Below are 21,663 nucleotides of genomic sequence, written 5' to 3' on the forward strand. Positions count from 1 at the left end.
GGTTCAAAGGAAATCAAAGAGTAGATACACATATGGGCAATCAAGAGTGCCAACAGCTGAGTGTGGTGGCTCACACCTGTAATCCCAACACTTCAGGAGGCCCAGGGAGGAGGACTTGCTTGAGCCCAGGAGTTTGAGAACAGCCTGGGCAACATAGTTAGATCCCATCTCTACCAAAAATTTAAAAATTAGTTGGGCTTGGTTGTTGGTGGCCGTAATTCCTAGATGAGGCTGAGGGGGGAGGATCTCTCGAGCCCAGGAGTTCAAAGTTGCAGTGAGCAACTGCACCTATGATCACACCACTGCACTCTGGCCTGGGCAACAGAGTGAAACCTTGTTTCAAACAAAACCAAAAAAAAACACCAAAACAAACAAACAAACAAGAAAGCTGAGAAATTTGTTTAAGAGATGCAAAAACTGGCTTGAGGGGAAATAGTAGGGATAATTTTCAAAATTAATTGCATGTTGTGGTAGCCAGAATTCTAAGATTCCTAACCCTTAGTGTACATGCCTTGAATAACTTTTTTTTTTTTTTTGAGACTGTAGAATTTCTTTTTTTTTTTCTTTTTCTTGAGACGGAGTCTCACCCTGTTGCCTAGGTTGGAGTACACTGGTGTGATCTTGTCTCACTGCAACCTCCGCCTCCCGGGTTCAAGCAATTATCCTGTCTCGGCCTCACGAGTAGCTGGGACTACAGGTGTGCACCACCATGTCCAGCTAATTTTTGTATTTTTAGTAGAGAATGGGTTTCACCATGTTGGCCAGGCTGGTCTTGAACTCCTGACCTCAAGTGATCCACTCGCCTCGGCCTCCCAAAGTGCCGGGATTACAGGTGTGAGCCACCATGGCTGACCCCCTGCAGAATTTCTTCTTCTTGAGTATGGGCAGGACTGTGAGTATGATGGATTTCATTCTCATGATTAGGTTACATTGGTCAACAAAGTGAAAGGAATTTGCAGGTGTAATTAAATGTTTGAGACAAATTAATCAAAAGGGAGATTATCCTGAGTAGGTATGATCTAAATCAAGCAAACCCTTAAATGAAGAGATTTAAAGTAGGAAAGATTCTGCTGACCTTTGAGAGGCAAACTGCCAAGTTGTGAAGGCCACATGGTAGGGAATAGCAGGTGGCCTCTAGAAACTGAGAACAGCCTATGCTGACATGTCTCGGGCATGTCAGTAAAAAATCAGGGGGCCGGGCTCGGTGGCTCACGCCTGTAATTGCAGCACTTTGGGAGGCCGAGGTGGGCAGATCATGAAGTCAGGAGATCGAGACCATCCTGGCTAACACGGTGAAAACCCGTCGGTACTAAAAATACAAAAAATTAGCCGGGCATTGTAGCACGTGTCTGTGGTCCCAACTACATGGGAGGCTGAGGCAGGAAAACCGCTTGAATCCAGGAGGTGGAGGTTGCAGTGAGCCGAGACTGTGCCACTGTACTCCAGCCCGAGCGACAGAGCTAGACTCCGTCTCAAAAAAAAAAAAAAAAATCAGGGACCTCAGTCTTAAACCACAAGATGAATTCTGCCAATGAAATGCACTTAGGAGAGAAATCCAAGCCCAGGATCACATCATGATTTCAACCTGCTGATATCCTGGGCAGAAGACCCAGTTAACCTGTGCCTGAACTCCTGACCCACAGAAAATACAAGGTAATACATGTATGTTATATCAAGTTGCTTAGTTTATGGCAGTTTTTTTAAACAGCAACAGAAAACTCATACACATGTCCATGGAAAATAATCACTTGTATTGCAGTCAGTTAGCTGCAACTTACAAAGTTGTAAAATTGTTCAAGGCAGTGAAAGGTGCAGCAATCCCACAGAATCAAACACCCTGGAAGGTTGCCCAAGACAGCACGTAGATTTTCACTGAACGTACTCAGTAATGCATTTGGTCCATTTCAAAGCCCTTCCATACAGTGAAAAATGTTTCATTTAGTTAAGTGCTTGTTTCACAGACAATATTGCTTTGTTTTATTTTTATTTAAATAAACTTTTTTCCCTGAATGGATTTTAGACTACACTTTGTTTTTTAAATATGTGAGAGGTTGGTGGGGGTTGGCTAGCTTCCAGGAGTTGCAGAGTGGAGACCCAAGAAGGCTTTAGAAACAACCAGTAGGTCTGAGCCTCACCGCACACCAGTCATGGCTGAGAAAATGGACCTGGGCAAAATGGGACTGAGAGGTTGGTGTTTTATGTACAGTGAATGCTAAGGCTGATTTTATCCATTCATCTATTTACTCACTCAACAAACAAATCCAGTACCTACATGGGGAAGGATTATTTTGTAAAAATAATGATAGCTAACACATACAAGCTCTTACCATGCGTTAGTCATTGTTCTAAGCACTTTATTCATAGTAACCTATAGAATGTTCACAATAACCCAATGAGGTACGTACTATTATTATCCCCGTGTTATAGATGATGAGACAAGCAGAAAAAGGTTAAGCCCCACAGCTGGTGAGTGTCAGAGTTGGGATTCACACTCATACAGTCTGGGTCCTAGATCTCATCCCCCACACGAGACCATCTTTATAGCTAGGATCTCTCGAGCCTGGACACCAGCCACATCTGCTGGTATTTCTAAAGTATGCCTTACTTTGCAGTTTACTTCTGTTGTCCCAAAGCTTCAGTATTGTCCATAGTAATAGTCCATCTTCAGCCGGGCTACAGGAAATTAAAAAATTTTTACATTTTCCTATAGCCACAGTGTGTGGGCATGCTGATTGTACACAAAGTAAAACTAAGAGTTATTTTACTATCCTTGCAAATCTGTCACCCATTTAAAAATGCGTCTTTGCTCAATTCTGAGCCTTATTTCTGCTTTCCTTTTGAAGAAGTGTATTTTCTCCTCTGCAGGTTGTGTCTTAGAAACTATACTGCTCATCTCTCTAGTAGGATTCAACCCCAGGCATAAGCTCTGTGGTGGTGAATACCCTGCAGCTGCCTGCAAACAATAAGTAATACAAAGGATGACTGAGGGTTTCAAGTTTCCTGTTTACAGCCTCCAGCCAATGGAGATCTCTCCGGGAGAAATGTGAGGCTGGCAACAGATTAACAAGGGTTCAGTTATTTTACAAGGGAGAACAATGGTTCTTCTGACCACTTTTGATTCATTCCATCCCTGGTTTCCATGGAGCATCATCATAAGAGGATCTATGTGTGTGTCAACAGAGTGGCAGGAGAGAAGCAGCCCAGGGCAAACAAGGAAGGAAGCATCGGCCTAGTGAGTCTCCACTGGAAAGAGAACACCACCAGCTCTTGCGATCCAGTTCCTGTGTGGGTAGGCTGCTCTGCCAGGGGAAAGATGATGTGTAGAGTGGATAACACAGTCCCCACTCTGCAGTCTCATTCTTCCCTCCTCAGGAGAGCTCTCCCCTCAATTCTGTTCCCTTTTCAGGCTTATTCCTGTCTCCATCCTTCCCCTTTTATTGTGACTAGTTGGAAACATAATGTAGGGAATCATATGTGCCTGCTAAGCTGCCCCTCAGGAGAAAACAGTTAAAGAAGAATTTTCTTTGATTGGCCCTGGAAGTCAGGGATACTATGCCAGACACCTGTTCCTTTTTGGTTGTCCAGAATCTAATCCCCCTTCTTTTGACAATTCCGCCATCCCTTCTTCTTTCTGTCAGGATGACTCACCCTGGCTCAGGAGGAGGGCATGTGATTTTGGTTTAAGCCCATCAAGGTATTGCATTTCCTTGGACTCCAGTGATTGGCTCATTGATAATTATGTGACTTAATTAGAAACACAGTGAGACTTTTGCAGGGAATTCTGGGAAGGAGACTCTCACTAGATGACTTGAGAGGTATGAGGTTGGAGCAGCTGTAGCCATCTCCATCTATCGAGGGAACATGGGTTTGAGAAAACAGTCAAGTCAGGACGAGAACAAGAGAGACACTGGATCTTGAGGACAGTGCTTGAGCCCTCGAATCAATCAATGTCTAAAGTAAGTCCTGATTTCAGACATTCAGTACGTGATTCAATAAAATTTCTTTGAGCACTATTTTGGGTTGGATTTTCTGTTTCTCACAACCAAAAAAGTTGTCCTTTTCCCACTAGGGAAAGTTGAGGGGAAGCTCCAAGAACAAGAGTGTCCAGGAGAGGGGCAGTTCACTGCCGTCAGCCAGGAAACTGATTCTCAACTGAGGCTATTGACCTTTACATTTATCATGAAAACGCAGAACTTGCAACATATGCTTTTAGAGCCATTAGCTTTTCCATTTCTGTCCATCAAAAACCTGACATTTTTATGGGTGGTGGGGGGAATCTGTCCAGTTTTTTATTCACATGTTAGTTTCCCTTAGAGTGAACACAGACGTGGGTTGATTCCTCAATAAAAGTCATCCATATCTGTTTTTGGTCACCATGCCTTTTAAATGCTTATGTTTGCACAATTACACCATCTTTTTAGCTAATGGAGGGTCGATGAAGACCTTTGGCCAGAGGACCCTGAAACACCTGAATCCCACCTTTGGCTTGCTAGCCCCATTTCTCAGCAGTGCCTTCACAGGAGCGGTAAGTAGCACTTTATTTTTAGAGAGAGCTTTGGTGAAAAACCGTAATGCAAACTTGAGCAAGAGTGGACCTCATGCTTCTTGCCTGTTGTGGTTCAAGCCCAATTCTCACGTATTACCTGTTCGACTTTCTAGTTTCATGTTCTCTGCCTCTGGCTGATGTGTATTGGCTCAGGTTTTTTGTGGTTTGGTTTTGATTCCTGGTTTTCAACTATATCAGAGAAGAAAGCGAAAGTATTTTGTCACCTTTGCCTAGAATATTTGCCGAATGGTGGCTGCCCAAGTCCTTTCAAACTGAGTGAAGAAATCTGAACCTGCTTCCAGGTGGGAGGTGGACTGTGTTTCCAAGGAGAGAAAAAGTGAAGGGGTGGGGAGAAAGGAAGAGAATGAACTAGAGCTACCCTGCTATTCTGGCCACAAGGATAAAGAGAGAAAGAAGAGAGGCTATACCTATGTTACGTGTGCTGTATATAACCTTATTTCTGTTGTAAGTTCCACGTCTAGAAAATACGGGCCACTAAGAATTGCAGAATCTAACCAATCAGATCAATACTCTCAGAGCAGAACAAGGCAGGAATTAAAAGGATAAGCAACAGAATGTTTGAAAGCTGGTTCTTAATAGTCAACATTGTAGTATTAATAAGGATAATGCCAGCTGCAACAGCAAATCATCTCCAAAATTTCAGCAGCCTACCCCAGTAAAAGTTTATTTCCTGTTCGTACAACAATCCAAAGTGGGCACTTCTTCCAGGCAGGCTGCTTTCCTCCACTCAATGATTTAAGAACCAATGTTTCTTCAATCTTAAGTCTCCACCTTACACCAGTGATTTTCAATTTTAACTCAATGTTGTAATTACCTGAGGAGCTTTCTGCTAATACATGAGCCCCATCCCCAAGATATTCTGATTTTATTGGTTTTAGTTGCAGCTTGGGCATCAAAAAGTTTAAAACACCTCCAGGGGTGTCTAAAGTATAGCCAGTGTTACATGAGAGTGTTGCCCTAGGGCAGTGGTTCCCAACTTGTGGTGCCCAGATTGGTATATCCACAACATCTGGGAACTTGTAAAACTTGCAAATTATCAAGTCCCTGATCTACTGAAGAAAAACTCTGGGGATAGAGCCCAGCAATCTGTATTTTAACAGCCTTCTAGTTGATTCTGAGGCATATTCAAGTTCTGTTTTGTTTTTGAGATAGGATCTTGCTCTGTCACCCAGGCTGGAGTGCAGTGGTGCAATCACGGCTCACTGCAGCCCCAACCTCCCAGACTCAAGTGATCCTCTTGCCTCAGCCTCCTGAGTAGCTGGGACCACAGGTGCACATCACCATGCCTGGCTAATTTTTCTTTCTTTCTTTCTTTCTTTCTTTTTTTTTTTTTTTTTTGTAGAGATAAGGGTCTCACTATGTTGCCCACGCTGGTCTTAAATTCCTGGCCTCCCAGAGTGCTGAGATTACAGGTGTGAGCTACCACGTCTAGTTGCAAAGTTCTCTGCAACCAGGTGGAAGAGAAAAGAGGAAGCGTGAAGGAGCATATCTCTTTCTTAACTACCTTGGACTAGAAATGACCACATGGGGCCAGCTACATTCAGAGGACTATGAAATGCGACCCTGGCTGGGCAGCCTGTTTCTGCAATGATCATACACTCTTGAGTTGCCTGCACTGACTGTGAATTCCACGCTAAATCAGGATTGAAAGAAAAGGAAAAACAATTCTAAATTCTAGGTATAACATAGATGGTCAGGGCTCTCAGGCCCTAGGAGTTCAAGACGAAACAAAAACCTGTAAAAAGACATACAAATTACTTGTGTTGATATAGGATAGATGAGGTTCATTCAGACAGAAATTGACACATAAAAATTGCGCAAATTTATAACCAATATGCCATGCCTTATAATGTTAGTTTTTCATCAAAGTGATGTAACCCCTGGAGTCCTCTTTCTGACTAACTCTCCTAGATTCACCACCTCCCCAATTCCTTCCCCGCAATAGCTCAACAGCAACTCTAAGGCAAAGATAGAAGATCGTACATCTGTAGGGACATGGCCATCTCAGAAGTCAATCCATAAGAAATTTGCCTACTTGAGACCCCCTGCTATGTGATGATGGAGAGTACAGAGACCTTAAAATTGGGCAGTTTGAGGCCGGGTGAGGTGGCTTATGCCTGTAATCCCAGCACTTTGGGAGGCTGAGGTGGGCAGATCACGAGGTCAAGAGATCGAGACCATCCTGGCCAACACAGTGAAACCCCATCTCTACTGAAAATACAAAAATAAGCTGGGTGTGGTGGTGTGTGCCTGTAGTCTCAGCTACTCAGGAGGCTGAGACAGGAGAATTTCTTGAACCCAGGAGGTGGAGGTTGCAGTGAGCCGAGCTTGTGCCACCGCACTCTAGCCTGGTGACAGAGCAAGACCCCATCTCAAAAAGAAAAAGAAAAAAAAAATTGGGCAGTTTGATTCACACTCGTGTCCTGGCTTTGCCATTTCTTTCCTTCCTGTATGACTTAGGGTGAGATACTTACCCTCTCTGAGCCTCATTTTGCTCTTCTCTGAAAGAGATAAAAGTCCTGGCTTGTAGAATTATTGGGACAGCTACATGCAATAAAATGGGTGAAGTGCTTAAAAAATGTCTATGTTTCTAATTCCCCCTTTGTTTTCCTACACTCAGGGTAGGAATATATCCATAGAACACATGCAGATGGATAAGCCAGGTTCTGGTCTCCATTCCAGGAGAATGCCATTTGGGTGAATTTTGGCTACAGTGTACGGACATAAAGAATTTGGGTCATTCTTATACCCAACAGACCACATCCAGGAAATGTATTCAAGATGCTTTGATTTCATCTGAGGGGTGGCTAAGTACAACCCATTCTTAATAAAGCTATTTATAGTGAGAAGCAATTTGGGTCAGGCCTGCCTTTCCAGTCTGCCTCATTGGCAAAGCGGTAGGCCCCTGACTTCTGTCTCTTATGTGTTCCTTGTGGTTTCTGCCTGCTCTGACTTTGGTGGTGTGTTGCATTTAGATGAGATGCCAAGGAGATAATATGGTCCAGAGAGCTAAGGAACAGCCTGAATGCCTGGGGACTTTGTACTGTCTGTGACAGTTCAGAAAGTGACTCAATTAGCCAGTGGTTCAGAGCAATGACAACCCATGAACACTTCGTCCATTTGAGGGTAGAGACCACTCTGGCCACTTGAAAACTTAGACTAGACTATACACCAGCCCTTGAAAGTTAAAGGCTAATTCCGGCTTTATGATTCCTGATGAGGGTCAAGTTGCCAGCGAGGATCTGGTAAGAGGATGAGACCAGGCAATTACTGACACCAATTTTGTGCACCAAAATAAAATGAATTAGTTCTCCAGATATTTTAGATTCTGGGTTTCAGAGTCACCCCAGAACAATAATAAAAGTATGATAACAGTAATAAACAGTAATGAAAAGCGCTTATGGGCTGGGTGTGGTGGCTCACGCCTGTAATCCCAGCATTTTGGGAGGCTGAGGCAGGTGTATCACTTGAGGTCAGGAGTTCAAGACCAGCCTGGCCAACATGGTGAAACCCCATGTCTAGTAAAAATACAAAAATTAGCTAGGCGTGGTGGCGCGTGCCTATAGTCTAGGCTACTTGAGAGGCTGAGACATGAAAATCGCTTGAATCCAGGAGGTAGAGGCTTCAGTGACCCAAGATGGTGCAACTGCACTCCAGCCTGTGGACAGAGGAAGACTCCATTTGAAAAAAAGAAAAAGGAAGAAAGAAAAGTACTTTTATACACCTATGAAAGTACTTTCTATAGTGTAAGAAGGCTGGTCCTTTCCATTTCCTGGGAACACCATACTTGTCTTGGTTAGAGATCATTTGGAGGCACGAAATTCAAACCCACAGCAAAGTAACAGTTGTATGTGTTATAGTGAGATTATACTCATCTACCTTTCTAAGTCATATAGTCCTGTATCTAAGCGGTGTTTTTCTCCATAGTCTTGACTGGAGCTAAGGGTTGGCAGTCAATTCTTGCTGCCAAGTTTGTGACATGGCTGGGATTGTGTGAGTTCTACAGAAGCCACATGAAAGATAATTCCCATTCCTCCTCCTGCAGCCTGCCCTTAAATTTACAAGGACATGACTTTGGGAGGCTGAGGTGGGTGGATCACGAGGTCAGGAGTTTGAGACCAGCCTCACCAACGTGGTGAAACCCCATCTCTACTAAAAATACAAAAATTAGCCGGGAGTGGTGGCGCACACCTATAATCCCAGCTACTTAGGAGGCTGAGGCAGGAGAATCACTTGAACCCAGGAGGCAGAGGTTGCAGTGAGACAAGATCACGCCACTGTACCACTGCATTCCAGCCTGGGTGACAGAGTGAGAATCTGTCTCAAAAAAAAAAAAAAAAAAAAAAAATTACAAGGACATGTTCCTAGCATGGAGTCTCTGGATATTGTGATAAAATTGTCACATGTCATTAACACAGTTCAATTCTGCAACTTGAGTGATTGGACAATCTGATTCCATTGCAAACTCTTTTTTGGCAACCACATCAGCATCTTCCCAAAATATATTAGAGTTGCCATTGACAGATGGTTTGAGATGGGTCCAAGAAGGCTGTTGACAGATATCTTAAGATGGATCTTATTACATTGACATGGACATAGTTGAAGAATGTCCTGTGGGAAATGTCTTCACAGGCCTGGAGGTTGACAGATCAAGATGGAAGCCCTTCAAGAGAATTGCCAATAAAGAAAGACTGAAAATGGGCATAGCTTTCCCGAGGTAATTCAGCAATATGGATTGAGTCTTAGAAATTCATACCTTTTGACCCTGTATTTGTCTTTTCAAGTTTTAGCTGAAAGTGCTGCTCAGGCATGTGTGCAAAGATTTATGTATAGAGACTTTCATTGCAGCACTAAACATATAATGGTGAAGAACTGGAAATCACCTAAAGTCCTACGGGGGGCGGGCAGTTTAAATACACTAGTTATATTTATATCTGTGCTTACTATGATTTTAAAAATCAGAATAGCTCTATTTAGGGTGGTCTCAGTTTTGTAAAAGGAAAGAAAGACTGAAAGGAAACATTTTCTAAATGTTAATAGTGACAATCATCTCTGGGTGATAATATCACAAGTACTTTTTCATCATTTCACTTTTTGTATTTCCAGTGAACGTCATGTGAAGGTGTTACTTTCATGTCAGAAAAATACGTGCTATTTTAAATTTATGTAAACAAGATTTTTTTTTTGATGGAGTTTTGCTCTTGTTGCCCAGGCTGGAGTGCAATGGTGCTATCTCAGTTCACCACAACCTCCACCTCTTGGGTTCAAGCGATTCTCCTGCCTCAGCCTTCTTAAGTAGCTGGGATTACAGGCATGCACCACCACATCTGACTAATTTTGTATTTTTAGTAGAGACGGGGTTTCTCCATGTTGGTCAGACTGGTCTCAAACTCGTGACCTCAGGTGACCCACCTGCCTTGGCCTCCCAAAGTGCTGGGATTATAGGCGTGAGCCAGCACACCCGGCCTTAATTGTTATATTTTAGGCTTTACCTAGGTAAATGAACATTTGTTATATAGTCAGCACCTATTGTTTTGTGTTCTATTCTTTACCATCTAAGTAAAAATAACATACACAAAAAATCCGATGAACCTGGACAATTGTGCATACATTATATTATAATATAAATATATGAAATATTTAATTGTTTGAAATTTGAAAATCAACTTATGTAAGTAACTCTCCTAATCTGCTCTCCACAACAATTTAACTTCTCTTTCTATAGCAGAAATACTACTACATCCTTAAAATCAGGCATCTAGAACTAACTGCCTGAATTCAACTAATTTATCAAATTTTTAAAATATACAAAATATTCTTTAAGAACATGGAATTTAAATTTAACCCAATCCACTGGAGAGAAAGAATAACGGGTTTAAAAGAACCCAGTGGGTGAAAAATCTATTAAGCCTTTAGGAAGCAGCAACAGTAGTGAAAGTGTTTCTGAGATAGATGCAAAAATGAAATTGAAGACGACCATACAACATAAGAGGCTGTGGCTAAGGCTTGACTCGGTGTCCATAATGACAATGACCTCAAGGGAAATTTAGAAGAGTAAACAATGCAGAACCTGCAGTTGTATTTTAACAAGGCCTGCCTCATACAATTCAAGTCAAAATACCACTTTCATCAGAGAATTATTTTTGTTTTTCCATGAAATAGCACAGGAAATATGTTATGAAATTACTTGCCAAGGTCAAGAAAACTCATAATCTTGACAAGTGAGGGAGAAAAAGAATAATCGTGCCTCCATCTAGACCAGTAATTCTCAACTAGGGGCAGTTTTGCCTCTCAGGGAATATTTGGCAATGTCTGGAGTCATTTTTGGTTGTCACAGCTGAGGAGGTGAGGGGAGTGCTGTTGGCATCTAGCAGGAACATCCTACTGTGTGTAGAACGGCCTATGTGATGGTTAATATCAACTGTCACCTTGACTGGATTGAAGGATGCAAAGTATTGTTCCTGGGTGTGTCTGTGAGGGTGTTGGCAAAGGAGATAAACATTTGAATTGGTGGATAGGGAAAGTCAGACTCACCCTCAATGTGGGTGGGCACAATCTAATCAGCTGCCAGCACGGCCAGAATAAAAACAGGCAGAAGAATGTGAAAGACTAGACTGGCTGAGTCTCCCAGCCTACACCTTTCTCCTGTGCTGGATGCTGCCTCCCTTGAACATCAGACTCCAAGCTTTGGGACTCTTGGACCTTTGACTACCAACTGAAGGTTGCACTGTTGGCTTCCCTAGTTTTGAGGTTTTGAGACTCAAACTGGCTTCCTTGTTCCTCAGCTTGCAGACAACCTATTGTGGGACCTCACCTTGTGATGGTATGAGTCAATACTCTTAATAGACAGGAACAGTGGCTCACGCCTGTAATCCCAGCACTTTGGGAGGCCAAGGTGGGTGGACCATGAGGTCAGGAGATGGAGACCATCCTGGCTAACACAGTGAAATGCCGTCTTTTCTAAAAATACAAAAAAATTAGCCAGGCATGGTGGTGGGTGCCTGTAGTCCCAGCTACTTGGGAGGCTGAGGCAGGAGAATGGCGTGAACCCAGGAGGCAGAGCTTGCAGTGAACTGAGATTGCGCCACTGCACTTCAGCCTGGGCGACAGAACAAGAATCTGTCTCAAAAATAAAATAAATAAATAAAAATAATAAAAAAAAAAACTCCCCTTTACGTATACATCTATCCTATTAGTTCTGTCTCTCTAGAGAACCCTAATACAGCCTCCTACAACAAATAGTTATCCAACCCAAAATGTCAGTAATGCCAAGGATGAGGAGCCTTGGTCTAGAGAGTGACAAATGATCTGAGAAGAAATAACCAAATGCACGACCCTGCCATTCTGCTCTCTCTTTGGGGGGGGTAGTGAAAGGTAGGGTGTGTCTAGGGGAACTCACTTTTCCAAGCCTCCCTGTACTAGATCCAAGACCAGGTGGAAGAGGATGGCTCCCAACTCCTGATGGCCAACACCTCAGTCATCTCTTTCATAAAGATTAAATGAAAAATTCAAATATCATAACATCTCGATTTCACTGGAACTTATATAGGCAAAACTCCTAGTTTAGCAGACTGTTTTTTTCTCTCTTTATAGAAGTAGAAAGGAGCAAAATACCAGAAGGAAAAGGCTCATTTCAAGAACTTCAAAAACGTGTCCTAGGGTCGAGTAGAAATTGTACCCAATCTCCCATTTCCTTTTGTTTTGCTTTTTCTGGACAATGGGAATTGGGGTCCAGAATATTTAGCCTGAGGTCCACCCTGACCCTCAACTATCAGGCAAACATTAAATTGCATTTAGAGTAAACTGTGCTTTTTAAGGCAGGAAACTCAACTCATGCTTTTCAGAGACTTGCAATGGCAAGGGTTGAAGTGAAAAGGATTTTCTGGTTAACTCTGAGATAACCTGGAATCTCCCATACCCAGGGCATTTTGACTAATTGGAGTTTTCCTGTAATTTACACTTTTTAAGACCTTCTTGACATTAGCAAGGTTTACAGGAAGGGCTCCTGACAGTATGAAAAACTCAAATCCAAATTTCCCTTTCTGCATTTCATTCCTGTAATGTTGGAATGTATTAAAAACAAAAGAGTAACCTTTTTTTGTAATGTAACAATTCAACTGGGTGGTTTTTTAAAAAATCTAAAAACAAAACATTCTATGAGTAGAGAAGTGTTAACTGGCCCACAGAACAGCAGTGGAAGATAAAAATGGCGGTTCTGACGGGCAGCCTGTTTCGCATGGACAGCTTTGCATGGCTGTGTCTGTTTTGGAAGGTTTGACTTAAAACATTTGCGTGATTGTTTTGCTAGGAACAAAACACATTAAGGTAAATGCTTTTGCCTGAATCTCCCTAATCTCATTTGTGACAGGTTTGTATCCAGCCTGGTTATAGCCAGGACTAACTCCTCCCACGTTCTTGCTAATTGGCAGCAGCAGACAGTGTGTGAGCTGGAATATGTGAAAGATGGAGAAAAACAAAAATAAAGCCAAACTCTAAAACTCCAATCATCTTTAATTAGTCAAGAAAAATCAACAGCTTGAGAATGTACACCTACTGAGACAGTGAGAAGGGATGGCTACAAAGTATTTCTGTGTCTAAGGATCTTGTGCCCCTCATTTAATCTTCCCTGGCGTTTGTTTGTTCCACATGTTAAAAAATGTTATCCTCTGTTTTTACCAGAGGTAGCAGTGCTTAATTTAGAAATTTTAAAAATGCAGAAATACCCATAATAGATCTGGTGCTACAAGGTCATTCTCCCTGTCTCTGTTTCTTTCCCTGATGGTAGAGAATATCCTATATTGTGAGAATAAAAATAGCCAGAGTCAGATGTCAGTTAATCAGAGTCTACCTAACAGGATGGGTAATCAAAGCACTTTTTTTTTTTCTGTTTAACAACGTGGAATAGTGAAAACATCATCAATTTTGATTCTCTGGAGACCTGGGCTTAAAATCTTCCATGGCTTTCTAGCTGTGTGACTTTAACAAAAATCAATGTGCTTTTCTGAGACTCAGCTTCCACATTGGTAAAATGGTTTTGTTATAAATACACACACACACACACACACACACACACACACACACACGCATACGTATTTTTTTTTGAGATGGAGTCACGCTGTGTTTCCCAGGCTGGAGTGCAGTGGCGCGATCTCGGCTTACTGGAACCTCCACCTCCCGGGTTCAAGTGATTCTCCTGCCTCAGCCTCCTGAGAAGCTAGGATTATAGGTCCCTACCACCACGCCCAGCTAATTTTTTATTTTTTGTAGAGACCGGGTTTCACCATGTTGGCCAGACTGGTCTCAAACTCCTGATCTCAAGTGATCCACCTGCCTCAGCCTCCCAAAGTGCTGGGATTACAGTCATGAGCCACCAGGCATGGCCTCGTTTTGTTATTACTAGTAGGTAGTGTGTGATAAGGATTAAAGTAAACAATACATGCAAAGCAAATTGTTGGAACTCAATAGATATTAGTCCCATTCCCTGCCCCTCCAAGACACAACACAACACCTCCCATTCACATAATACACAGTTATTTGTTGTTGTTACTGTTGAGTGTTTTGTTGAATACTTTTAGAAAAAAGAGTAAAAACTATTAGAAACCAAACGAATAGTGAAGATTTAAATCAAAGGCAACCTCTGTAGCAAGGTCTGGGGTGGATTTATGACAGTTATGACTCATTGTCTTCAGTTTTCTATGCACAAAGGAAATGAGAACTGGCAGTTCTTCAGGATGACCCTAGCATTCTGCAAGATCCTCAATCATCTCTGAAAAGGGACACTGTGTTCCTTTTTGGTTAGGACTGTTTGGTTGCAAGTAACATAAGCTGCCTCAAGCTGGCTTGCATATGCATTTGGAGGTGTGTGTGTGCATGTACACAAGCCCACGTGCCTGTGTGTGGTGAGGGGGTAGTTCAAAGTGTCTTACGGAGCCAAAACTTGTAGAAACTACTCACTGTATATCTTTTTCATTTTTACTTTCCCTCACACTAGTTTTTGCTTCATGTCCCAAATGGCACAAAAACTGCTGCCCCACAATTCTAGAGGTTATGTTATAGATCCAAACAGATGAAGGGACTGATGCAACCTGAGTTGCCCCCAATTTGAAATTCTCAGAGAAAGAAGCTGATTGGTTCCTCAGCTCCAATCATCTGTGGCTAGGAAGACAGCATTGTACAAACACAGGTGCAGGAGGCTTACTCCTAAGATGAGGATGGAAATAAAAGAGGAGTTTCAAAGGATGGGGAAAGGCGAGTGTCATTAGGTATAGACACACCAAAGGTGTCATTCCAGTTTAAATAGTAGGGGGGAAGTGAACTAATATGGAATAATTTTTAACAGCCAGAGTCACAATCTAAAAGGGTTTTGGCTTAGCATGGTGGCTCACACTTGTAATTGCAACGCTTTGGGAGGCTGAGGCGGGAGGATCGCTTGAGCCCAGGAGTTTGAGACCAGCCTGGGCAACATAATGAGACCCCGTCTCTACAAAAATAAAAATAAAAACAAATTAGCCCAGCATGGTGGTGCATGCCTGAAGTCCCAGCTACTCAGGAGGCTGAGGCAGGAGGATCTCTTGAAGGAGTTCAAGGTTGCCGTCAGCTATTATCGCACTACTAAACCCCAGACTGGGCAGCAGAATGACATTCTGCCTATTAAAAAATGAAAGTAAGAAGGTTTTTTTTTAATATACATACCATAGTTAAGCCAAAAAATTCAATTAGACCAAACTTATTTTACCTTTCATCTCAATTGTAGCAGACACAGATGCTCGCCTACCTAACAGGCTATTCTCTTTTCTTCTAAGTTGACAGCACTGCCCATTTACCTGGGTGTCTGCCCCATCTTATCAGTCATAGATAACCCCCATCCCTGTGTTTAGATGTACATTAGTCTAATAGGTGCATTGTGATCCTATTTGCTGTCTAGTTATTGGCTTAGACATAGGCATGTGATACAATTCTAGCCACTAAAACTCGATAGACAGTCTGCTGATAGGCCTTTTGCAAAGATTTTTTTATTCTCAGTGATGAAAAGAAACTCATAGGAACACTGCTTCCTTTTAGATACTTTTAGATCTGGCTGTGATGCGTGGGACTGTGGCAGCCACCTTAGGCCCACGAGGGGACCTAGCATGAGAATGGAAGAACTGAAAGATAGAACTTGAGTCCTTGATGACATCATTTGAGTCACTGGGTTAACCCACCTTGGACTACTTTACTTCTGGGATTCTTGTTATTTGATAAAAGAAGTGTTCTTATTGTTTAAGCCAGTTGAATTAATTTTTAATTTTTAGTTACTTGAATCCCCAAACATCCTAAATGACATACCTCCAAATTAATACAAATCACAAGCCACAAATGAGACATACTTTAATGAGAGCTGACTTGATAGCATGGAGAAGAATTTTGCAAGTTCTTAGGAGAAGCTGTCCCTTAGGCAACAGTTATATTGATATTGGTAGCCAGGAGATCAGAAATCATTTCTAATGCTTCCAGAGCCTTATCAATATACAGAATTTTGCAAGCACAGCAACATTTTTTTTTATATTTATGAAAAAAGCACCTCAAAGGAATTATCTGTTTAAAGTAGCTTTTTTGTGCTTCAAAGTCCTTGCTCCTTCAGACAGAGAGTTGGACAAGTTTAAAGTGGTTTTATTGTGCGTTCCGCTCGCTTGAGTTTGATAGGCTGTGTTTTCATGACAGGTCTGTCCCAGCACTGGGTGCCTGGGATGCTTTGATGTGGGCTGAGTTTGGACAGCCTAATACTTGGGGAAAAATGTGCTGAAATTGAACAAGATCACTTTCTGCCCAGCTGTTCTCCAAAGGCTCAGACATTTTTAGCACTGAGCAAAGAAGCTTGTATTTGTTTTGACGTTCTTGGCAAGGAGAACAATGGTTTATTATCCTAGCACTTTACTAACAAATAAGGCTGCCTCCAGCAGAGATAAAATATGGGTCTTGACTTGATTGCATCTCATGTCCAAGGGAATTATCTTCCATTCATTCTGATGCCCTTTCATTATGCAGTGTATCTTTTTGTTCTTTATCTTTACCCCGCAAAGTAACCCCTGGCTTTCACTCTGAGAAGACAGCTTCCTGAAATCACCATGGGCATGGCAGTTTGATTATCTTATAAAACATATACTGTATTTTCACTTCTCCAATTTGATATCTTGGAATTTTTTTGTTTGTTTGTTTGCTTTTGGTTCTCCAGATGTGCATGGTTACTTTCTTCTCTAATTTTTCTGTCTGCTTCCTTTTGGAATTTGTTTATGTTGTTGCTACTGTTTTAGCACACAGAAGTCTTGGCTTTTACATCATACCTACATTTAAGAGGACTGTCCGGATGCTTTTCTTCGCCCATATGGAGAACTGTATTACACAGAACAATAGTTTTCTTCAAAACAAAAGGAATTTTTAATATTTTCATGAAAACACTTCTATTTCTCTCCCTATTCTTTGCCTTCCAAAAGATTTAAAAAATTAAACCTTTTTTAAGTATCACATATGCAGGTGTGTGTATGGGTCAATGCATTTTCACAAAGTGAGCACAGCTGTGTAACAATTGTCCCCTCATGTCCCCTCACTGTCACTGCCTTCCTGTTCCCAAAGGTAACCACTATTCTGACTTCTATTATCAAGCTAAATTTTTCCTCTTTTGCTCAACATTACAGTTGTATAATTCAATCGTGTTGTCATGGATAATGGTAGTTTCATTTTTACTACTGCATACCATTCCATTGGATGACTACACTACGATTTATGTTGATGGCCATTTGATTTGCAAATTTGAGGCTATTACAAGTAGTACTGCTATCACATTTTTGTATGTCTTTTGGTGAATATATGTCCACATTTTTCTTAGTTATATGTACCTGGAGGCAGAATTAATGGGGAAGAGGGTATGTATATATTCACTGTTGGTAGGTTGTCCCAATTTATATTTCTGCCAAGAAGGTATGAAAGTCCTGTATCAGTTCAAATACTTGCCAGCACTTGGTATTATTGGTCTTTTAATGATAGCAGTTCTGTTAAGTGGGTGGCAGAATCTTGTTGGTCTTATTTTGCATATTCCTGATGAATAGTAAGATTGCATACCTTTTATGTTTATTGGCATTTGGAGATCCTCCTCTGTGAAGTGCTTAGAACAGTTTTCATCCTTTTTCTGTTGAGTGTTATATATATTTCTTATTAATATTTAAGACTTCTTTATATAATATGGAAATGAGTTCTTTGTTGGATATATGTATTGCAAATACTGTCTCCCACTCTGTGGATTGCCTTTTTACATTCTCATCGAATCTTTTAATAAATAGAAGTTGTTAATTTTTGAAAAACTTTTTACGATAAAATCATTTTATAATACAAAAATAATACAGAGAGTGCCTGTATACTTTTTACCCAGCATTCCCTAATAGTAACATATTACTTAACCAGAGTACAAAAAATTAATACTGCCACAATACTATTTACTAATCTGCAGACCTTAATCCCCACTTTGTCAACTGTCCACTAATGCCCTTTTTACAGTTCAGGATCCAACCTAAGATTCCTACATTGACTAAAATTGTCATGTATCTTTGGTCTCTTGCAATCTGGGGTGATTCCTCAGTTTTTCTTTGTCTTTTTGAACTCAACACTTTTGAAGAGGTATTTTGGAGAATATCTCTCAATTTGGGACTCTCCAATGTTTTCTCATAATTAGCAAAACTATTCCAATAATTAGTAACTATAAACATGGCATATCTAAGAAATTTTGGTTTACTTTGTCTTTTTTTAAGTCAGGTTTTTGTGTATGATTTATATTCACGTAGAGTACAATTCACCCTTGTTAGTGTATAGTTCTGAATTTTGACAAATATTTCCAGTCATGTAATAACTATCATAATTGAAAAATAGAACAGTCCCATTAACCCCCTAAAATTCCCTCATGCCCCCCACTCCTTTTTTTTTTTTTTTTTTTTTTTCTTGAGACAGAGTCTTGCTCTGTCGCCCAGGCTGGAGTGCAGTGGCGTGATCTCAGCTCACTGCAAGCCCCACCTCCTGGGATCACGCTATTATCCTGCGTCAGCCTCCCCAGTAGCTGGGACTACAGGTGCCCACCCACCACGCCCAGATAATTTTTTGTATTTTTTAGTAGAGACGGGGTTTCACAGTCTTAGCCAGGATGGTCTCAATCTCCTGACCTCATGATCCACCCACCTCAGCCTCCCAAAGTGCTGGGATTACAGGCATGAGCCACCGTGCCTGGCCCCCTCATGCCCCTTTTTAGTAAACCTCTTCCCCTACTCCAGCCCGTGGCAACCACCTATCTCAGGGGTCCACAACCCCCAGGTCATGGTATCAGTTTGTGGCCTGTTATCACCTGGCTGCACAGCAGGAGGTGAGTGGCAGGTGAGTGAGCATTACCACCTGAGCTCTGCCTCCTGTCAGATCAGCAGTGGCATTCGATTCTCATAGGAGCACAAACCCTATTGTGAACTGCACATGCAAGGGATCTAGGTTGTGTGCTCCTTATGAGAATCTAATGCCTGATGATCTGAGGTGGAACAGTTTTATCTTGAGACAATCCCCCTTACCCCACCCTGTGGAAAAGTTGTCTCCCATGAAACTGGTTCTGGGTGCCAAGGAGGTTGAGGACTGCTGACCTGTTTTTAATCCCTATAGTTTTGTTTTTTCCAGAATTGACATATAGAGTCATACAGAATAGAACCTTCTGAGTCTGGGTTATTTCACTTAGAATAATGCATTTGAGACACTTTATTTGGTTGTATCAGTAGTCTGTTCTTTTTCATTGCTTAGTAGTATTCCATTGAATGGATGTACCATAATTTGGTTATTTTTTTGTTTGTTTCAATGATTTTACTCTGGTTATGTTACTGTTAGAGAAAGCTGGGTAAAGAATATATAGGCACTAACTGGTTTATCCATTCACCAGTTGGTGAACATTGAGCTGTTTCCAGTTTTTGGTAAAGTTTTGACTTCTGTACAAATAAAGCCATTATAAAATTTATATAGAAGTCTGTGTGGACGCAAGCTTTCATTTATCTTGGGTAAATATGTGGCGATGGAATTGCTGGATCATATGGTAAATGTTTATATATAAGTAATTGCCAAACTGTTTTTCAAAGTGGCTGTACCATTTTGCATTCTCACTCTCAACATATGGGAGTTCTAGTTGCTCCATATCCTTGATAGCACTTGATATTGTCAGTTTTTCTCATGATTAGATTGAGGTTATGCTTTTTTTTTTTTCCAAGAATAACATTGACATTTTGCTTTTCTCAGTGCATCATATCAGAAAGTATAGGATGCTGATATTGTTACTGGTCGGGTTAACTTTGATTAAGGTGATATGTGCCAGAATTCACAGTAAATTTACTATTTTTTCCTTTATAACTAATAAGTATCCTGTAGGGACATACTTTAGGACCATACAACTATCCCATTTCTCATTCTACCTTTACCTACTAATTTTGGCATCCTGCAATGATTTGTGCTCCCGGTAATTATTACTCTGTTGTTGCCTATGATGATTTTCTATATCTATAATTCCCTTTGCACTTATTAATTGGAATTCTGTGTAAGGAAGTGGTGTCCTTTTGCCACCATTTATTTATTCAATTATACCGATGTGGACTCAAGGATATTGATTTTATTTTATGGGTTACAATTCATTTCTTTCATATTTATTTTGTTTTTCAAATGGTCCCAGGATTAACCATTGGGAGCTCTTTCAGGTTGATTCCTATCAATATCACCTCGTTTACTGGTTGTAAACTTACTTTCGGGTCCCACAATATGCTCCAGGCTCATCTTCTATTTTCCCTGTCCATGCTCTGGAGTCAACCATTTTTTCCAAGGATTTCTTGTTCCTTTTATTGTAAGATGACATTTATAAATCAAGATCTTGGTGCTAGCTTTGCTCATTGTTACTGAGGTTTCAGTGCTTCTAGTCCCTCTCAACAGAAAGAGCTAGGAAGTATATCATATATGTACAACACACACATACATATAGCTATGTTTATTTTTATATCTGTGCATTCTGTGTGAGTGCATATTAAAAGCCATGAATTCATACTGATGGTATAGGTTATAATCTAACACCACAGAGTTTCTTTGACCCTCATTTCCCTCATTTTTATCTTCTTTCTCTGATAGTGGAAAAACCTGTCATTATCTACAATGTATTTATTTGCTCAAACCTAGTATAGATATCAAATGCTTTCAGAATTGCTAACCTTTATAAGAAGCAAATGTACTTAACCTTTAACCTCATAGCCTTTAGAAGAAGCAAATGTACTTAACTATAGTACAATATTTCTATATGGTTCTTTTTGTCTTTAGCTTTACAATATATAACCAGAATTCTATTTTCCAAAGTGAGTTAGTTTTTTTCTACCTACCACCTTCAGTGTGGCTCTGTTAGTCCAGAAGTTCTTAGTTTCGATAGTCATAGTTATCCATCCACCAGGAATTGATTTTTTAAAATTACAAACCATAAGTACACAACTGGGTACGTTTTCACATATTAAATATCCTTGTGTAACCAGCACTTCAGAAGCTCTCTCTTACTTACTTCCAACCACAAACCCACTCCTTATGGCAACCATCATCCAAATTCTAATGCAATAGCCTATGTTTCCATGCTTTATGTAAATAGAATAATGTATGTTTTGGTGTGTGTATCTGCCTTCTGTTGATCAACATTATATTTGTGACATTCATGTTATTACATGTAATTATAGTTTATTGTCATTGCTGTTTAGTAGTCCATTGCATTAATACACAAAAAATTTACTTATCGATTTCAACATTGGCAAGAATTTGAGTGGCTTCCAGGATGAACATGTAAGCTAGTATGACACTATATTCTTAAACATGTCTTTGGGGAATGTATGTATGTATTTTTGGGGGGTATCCTAGGAATAAAATTGTCTGTGTTATAGGGTATGCCTATGTTCAACTTTCATAGATCCGTTCAAATAGTTTGCAGTGCTATAAGCAGTTCCAGGTTGTCGCACATCTCAGCTGACACTTAGTATTGTCTACCCTTTACATTTTACCCATTTTTGTAGATGTGACATCATATCATAGTT

At 40.8% G+C, this 21,663-nt stretch overlaps 1 long non-coding RNA gene across 2 annotated transcripts; it reads left to right on the plus strand.

The window, feature by feature from the left end:
* The first annotated feature begins 3,211 nt into the window (after positions 1-3,211).
* On the plus strand, positions 3,212-9,259 carry LOC131384540 (uncharacterized). 2 transcript variants are annotated; one of them, XR_009215497.1, is made up of 4 exons: positions 3,212-3,289; positions 3,776-3,956; positions 4,422-4,525; positions 9,200-9,259. It is a non-coding gene; the product is annotated as an uncharacterized LOC131384540 (long non-coding RNA). The 2 variants fall into 2 exon arrangements; XR_009215496.1 differs by lacking the exon at positions 9,200-9,259 and adding an exon at positions 7,188-7,321.
* The last annotated feature ends 12,404 nt before the right edge of the window (positions 9,260-21,663 follow it).

This window comes from Hylobates moloch, unplaced genomic scaffold, assembly GCF_009828535.3.
Source record: "Hylobates moloch isolate HMO894 unplaced genomic scaffold, HMol_V3 SCAFFOLD_11, whole genome shotgun sequence".
Taxonomy (NCBI): domain Eukaryota; kingdom Metazoa; phylum Chordata; class Mammalia; order Primates; family Hylobatidae; genus Hylobates; species Hylobates moloch.